We start from the raw sequence: 6336 nt of genomic DNA on the forward strand, positions 1-6336 counted from the left end.
TGAAAGGGGAGGAGAGATCTGCAGGCTAAGCAAGGGAGGTTTTATTACCCAGCCTGGGAGTTTCAGGTACAGGCTACTCACAATGAAGGTTATCAGCTGCCCAGCATTGGATTACTCTGCCCAGTTTCCATCTGAAGGGCTCCCAGTCCTCCGCCTGTTGAGATGGGAGCTGTCAATTCACATTCTCTGCACCCACGGAACTGTTCTCAGAGTCAATTCTCAAAGGTTCAACCTTGGCCACACTAGGATGGGCCCTTATTTAGGTTCCCAGGCACCTGCCTTCCTAGAAGCAGCAGCTTCTCTGTCTCTGTGTCTCACTGTCCCCTTCCCTCCTGGTTACCCTATTCTGGCCCTCCTTCAGCTCCAACACCTCTGGATGTAGCACTTCCTGTGGGCCTAGCTGGCAGGAATTGCTCACTCCCTCTCCCCCAGCTGCAGGCTTTCCAGGGATTGCCCAGGGGTATCACCTGCGCTGCTTCCCTTGGCGAATGCCAAAGCTGAGTGTCTACAGAGTGTAGTGGTGACAAAGCCAGACTTGGCAGGTTCAACTTTCCACTTGCTCACTGTCAGATCGCTTACAGCTTTCCTCTAACACTGCAGCATCATCAACTGGTGATCAGCGGATTCTTAGAGCCAGGTCTTGGGGTTGTTTGATGCCCCTTGAAGGAGCCTGTATGGAAAATATTAGGAACAAAGACTGTGCCAGGAAAGCCTTCCCCTTTCTCTCTGTCATCATTGTTGCCGTCCTTGTCACCTCTGCAGGTTGTAGCCTTCTTAGTTTCTTAGAGCATCTCTTTGCAAGTTAGTCTGCTTCCTTTTGTCTAAAATACTCAACCTCAATCAAGGTTTGGAGACACTATTAGAATGACGTATCAATTATTAATCGTTTCAGGGCTGAGGTTCCCAACTCTGGCCTGTTTTTAAAAGTTGCTTTCCTGGATCAAGCCTAGATATATAAATATATATTTATATTTTTAAAAGTCTTCTTCTATGCCTGCTAATATAATCTAATGCTTATGTCCACAGAAGATAGCAATTGGATGGAATTAGCAACTGCATGCCATAAACTCCTACTACAGAGATTACTCATTGAATGCTATTGTAACCTGTTTTCAATTTTAGGTTGTTTACCATTATACCAAAATACACATGATTTTAGTTTGCTCTTAGGACAGGAACCTGGATGGTAAAGACCCTCTATCAGTGGTCCTCAAACTATGGCCCGCGGGCCACATATTGTATTTGTGTCTGTTTTGTTTCTTCATTGCAAAATAAGATATATGCAGTGTGCATAAGAATTCGTTCATAAGTTTTGTTTTTACTATATTAGACCCTCCAATGGTCTGAGGGACAGTGAACTGGCCCCCTGTTTAAAAAATTTGAGGACCCCTGCGAGAGTCTAGATGATTCTTAATGGCATAGACTTCTCTCACTGTGCTCTTTACCTTATCGCTTACATGATAATTAAGGCCTAGAAAATGGAAAACTTTTCCATCTGACTTGCCGGCACTTTACATTTTTTAAGTGTTTTGACAATTCTACTTGGGTCAGCTTTTCAACTATAATTCATGGATCGATCCTCAGTGTTTTATCTATGTGTGCACATGAGTGTATGTGTTGGCCACCTCAATGTCTGTTTAATGTCCCTCTGTAATATATACATAATGTCTATCTGTTGTTTATTGTCTTTTCTCCTGTTATATACAACCTCTTCTTCCTCCCCTTCACTTACCGCTTTACAAATTCTTTTCTAGTACTTCATTCTCTGACCCCAGATCTGTTATCTTCCCCCATTTAACCCTTTTTACCCTCAGTTCTTAACTCCTAAGGAACTGGAACATTTCCCCCACCCAGCCTGCCAATCAGCTCCCAAACCAAAAAGACAGATTCCCCGCCTGCCTTGCCTCAGCCCAAGAAGAAGCTGCCACTGCTGCTGATTTGCTCTCAGGGGCCCCTTCCCCCCTCTCCCCCCCTTGCCTTCAATATGGACTGTTGCTTCCTACCAAATTCAGTTTTTTAGAAGCCCCTACTTTGAGGATGTTTTCTGAAATGTGACTCATGGGAGCCATTTTTCAGACTCCACAAGACCATGTTGTAGACTGAAGCTGTGCTTCAGATTTTATCCTCCCCCCAGACCAGGGGTCTTCAAACTACGGCCCATAGGCCACATATTGTATTTATTCCCATTTTGTTTCTTCACTTCTAAATAAGATATATGCAGTGTGCATAGAAATTTGTTCATAATTTTTGTTTTTACTATAATCTGGCCCTCTAACAGTCTGAAGGACAGTGAACTGGCCCCCTGTTTAAAAAGTTTGAGGACCCCTGCCCCAGACTATATCAAAAGACTTAAAGGGATATGTATATCTGCTTCAAATATTTCTTTAGATGTATTTCCTTAATAGGTATAATTCTTACTGTCTGTCTTCTTATGTAGTGGCAGTTTTCCCCACTCCTTTTTTGGATCTATTTACTAGAAAATTCTAGTAGATAAATCCCTCTTGTGCTCTGAGTTCATGTTAGAACCAGGATATTGGGATTGTTTGGCTTGTTATTTTTGCCTCCATATGGACCAGTAGTACTACGTGGCATTGTTTCTTTTTTGCAAAGGCACATAAAAATGGGGAAATCTTACAGGTGGAAACAAGTTCTTATCTAATAGCGATAGAAACACATACATTATATATATATATATAGTGGGGCCTTAAACTTTTGTCACAGTGACTAGGCTTAGGCTCCAGAAGTTTGGACATTGGCCATTCATCTCCGAACCTTAGATCCCATCTATGGAACTAGCATGGGTTTCTACACCAGTACCAGGAATTGGTCTTCTACCAGAGATGACCCTCATGCTGCTGTGGCATTAATTTGCTCCAGAATGTGTTCATATGGCACCCTGACAACTTGGTAACAGCAACAACTTGCTTTCAGGGCAGAGTTCTCTGCATTGCCACCTAATGGTGAGATGAAACCAGAAGACACTCTATGTCACCCTGACTTTGATATAGAAGCTGTACAAAAAACCAGGATCTCTAGCTACAGAAACCTGACTGCAACAATCGTGACTGTGAAGCGTTTTTACTGGGACCACAGAGAAAGACTTTGGGATTAGACAACTTAGTATGCTTGGAGCCTGTTGTTGGTCTTATGCCTGGTTGCTTCAGGATAAGGTTTCCCTGCTTTTAGGCGAAATTTAAAGGTTTTTCCTTTCTATTTCCCCTATATTTTACTGTGCCTATGCAAACAAACAAACAAACAAACAAAAAGACCAAAAAATCTGCCACACATATACCTTTTTTTAAATTGTATTTTTTTCTCTTATATTTTAAATTTGGGAGTTCTGCCTTTTTCATAGAACCTCGGGACACAGATTATTTTACTACATATTCTCCTATTTTTCTATAAAATTAAGAAGAAAGGATCAAAGAAAGGCCAAGTGGTCTCAGATACATTGGTGGGGAAATAAATAAGGACAAAACTAAAAGCCAAAGTAAATGACAATAGAATCAAGGGACCTAAACTTTAACCATCTAAATTTAAAGGGACCTGTTATACTGGCAGGCCAGGAGACAAAGGGTGATGGGATAGGATGCACTCTGTGGGTGGGTCATTGGTGAAGGGAGGTTGACACTGGTGGTGGGAAGGGCTCTGACTCGTTGTATAATTTAAATTCAACTATGAAGGGTTTGATTGACCACAATTGTTTCAATAAAATAAAAAATTTTTAAAAATGGTATTTTCATCTGGATGGTCTATGCAGTGGTCCTCAAACTATGGCCCACAAGCCACATATTGTATTTGTATCTGTTTTGTTTCTTCATTGCAAAATAAGATATATGCAGTGTGCATAAGAATTCGTTCGTAAGTTTTGTTTTTACTATAGTCAGACCCTCCAATGGTCTGAGGGACAGTGATCTGGCCCCCTGTTTAAAGAATTTGAGGAACCCCTGGATAGGCACATGAAAAAGTCATTTCCCATGAAAATGCCAATCAGGGGCCAGAGAGATAGTATGGAGGTAGGGTGTTTGTTGCCTTGCATGCAAGGTGGTTTGAATTCTGGCATCCCATATGGCCCCCGAGCCTGCCAGGAGCGATTTCTGAGCGTAGAGCCAGGAGTAAGCCCTGAGAGCTGCCGGGTGTGACCCAAAACCTCCCCCCCCCCCCAAAAAAAAAAGAGAAAAAGAAATAAATGCCAATGAAGCACAATAAAATAATTTCAAACCAGTGAGAGTGGCTTATAGAAAAAAAAGACTATAAGCCCCCATAAATTGGTAGAGATAAAGTGAGAAGAATTGTACACAGTGTGCGTTGGAAGGGGATGTAAAAGTCCAAAATTCAAAAACTGACAAGGGTTTCTAAGAACTCACAGGCTGGTGTGGCACTGAAAAGAGAAGTAAAAAATTCAGGAGGAATGGACATGGGAGGAGGTGAAAACAAGTAACAGCTTGGGAGTAGAAAATAAACAAATAAAAAATGTGAGAGTAGCCCAGAGTAGTTTGAATTCCTCAAGACACAGAAAACAAGACTGAAGCATTTCTTAAGGGGGCGGGAATGTGTTTGCAGCTGGATTCCTGGGTTTGGTGGAGAGTCTTTGGAGAGGGAAAGTGAGACAGTGAGTGTCTAACCACTGAGGGCACTCGGAACATAGATTAGGACCCTAGTCCCAAGACCAGCTTGGAAGTCCTTTCCCAGAAAATGAATAATGAGTAAGGTGTGTGTCTACATCCATACATATCTGCCATCCATACATAAATGGGAGGGCAAACAGGTGAGCATATATACTGGTCTGTGTGTACCTATGTACAAACAGAAGAAGAGTCAGGTGGGAGAGTGGGGAGGGGTTCCGCTCCTTCAGAACAACACTGACCTCTTCCACACTGTCTCACAAATTTGGCCAGATAGTTGGTCTAGGTCAAAACTCACCTGGACATGAGTAGTTGAGGGTTTACTCTGCTGGCTTCTCTTCACCATCTTTTCAGGCTACAGAAATTCTGTGCACTACGTAGACTTAGTTCCCAGGCCGGAGTGATAGCACAGTGGTAGGGTATTTACCTTGCACATGGCTGACCCAGGGCCAACTTGGGTTAAATCACTGTCATCCCATATGGTCCCTTGAGCCTGTCGGGAACAATTTCTGAGTACAGAGCCCAGAGTAACTCCTTAGTGCTCCAGGGTGTGGCTCCAAAAAACAAACAAATAAAAAATTAAATTCTTTTTGCTGCAATACTGCTAAAAGAGCTACCCTATGCATATAAAGATAGACTGGGGAGGAGAGAGCCTTGGGGCCATATCTTGCTGTGCTCAAGGGATCAAATGCAGTCCCTGAATCAAACTTGGGTCAGTCACATGCTAGACAGGTATATGACCTGTTATACTAGATCTCTAGCCCCAAAGGTGGATTTTTGGGGTGCCATATCGATAGGGCAACTTACTTTGCATGTTGCTAACTGGGATTTGATCTGCAGAATTTCACATGGTTCCCTGAACCCACAAAGGGTGATTCCCACGCACAGAGCTTTCTGGTGATCCATACCCCCCCTCCCAAGCTCTGCCTAAAAGGAAAAATGGAAGAGATAGAGATAGATAGGTAGATAGATAGATAGATAGATAGATAGATAGATACAGATAGATAGATTCAGATAGACAGACAGACAGGGGACAGAGACAGAGGCAGAAAGTGAGAGAAAGGGAAGAATAAAGTTTTCCTCAGAGGCAGACAAGGGAGAGAAGGGAGAGAAATTGGGGACATTGGCGGTGGTGGGAAATGTGTCCTGGTGAATGGTGTCAGACTGTAGGACTGAAACTCAATCATGAACAACTTTGAGACTGTGGGGGGAAAAAACACAAGTGGATTATGAATAACCTTGTAACCACAGTGTTTAAATAAAGCAATTTAAATTCAAAAAGGATTTTTAAGGCTGGGATGTGGCTCAGCAGAAGACACAGACATTACATGTGTGACCCTGAATGCCTGCGAAATACCAACTTAAACAAAGAGGTATTTTTACCCAGTGGCTTCTCTGCTTCCCACATGCTGGTGCATTTCTGAATTGTTGGCTCTATGGCTGTGGACATGGGCATTCCTGCCTGTAAGTTGGCTCCACTTGTTGGCTCACCTCCTCTCTTTCTTTGCATCTCCTTGTGTCTCTTTTGACTCTGGCCACTCCTGACCTTTGTGCTACTATTAATTTGGTTTCTATTTTTCTGATGTTTTTCCTTACTTCAGGCACTTGGGACTTGTATAGGAACCAGGCGGCTGACTGTTGCTAAGGAAAATAAGGAGACTCAAATGTGCTATCAGGGAAACTGCAGTCAGCTGCTCTGTTTAGTTGCTGA

The sequence above is a fragment of the Suncus etruscus genome, chromosome 13, assembly GCF_024139225.1.
Source record: "Suncus etruscus isolate mSunEtr1 chromosome 13, mSunEtr1.pri.cur, whole genome shotgun sequence".
NCBI lineage: Eukaryota > Metazoa > Chordata > Mammalia > Eulipotyphla > Soricidae > Suncus > Suncus etruscus.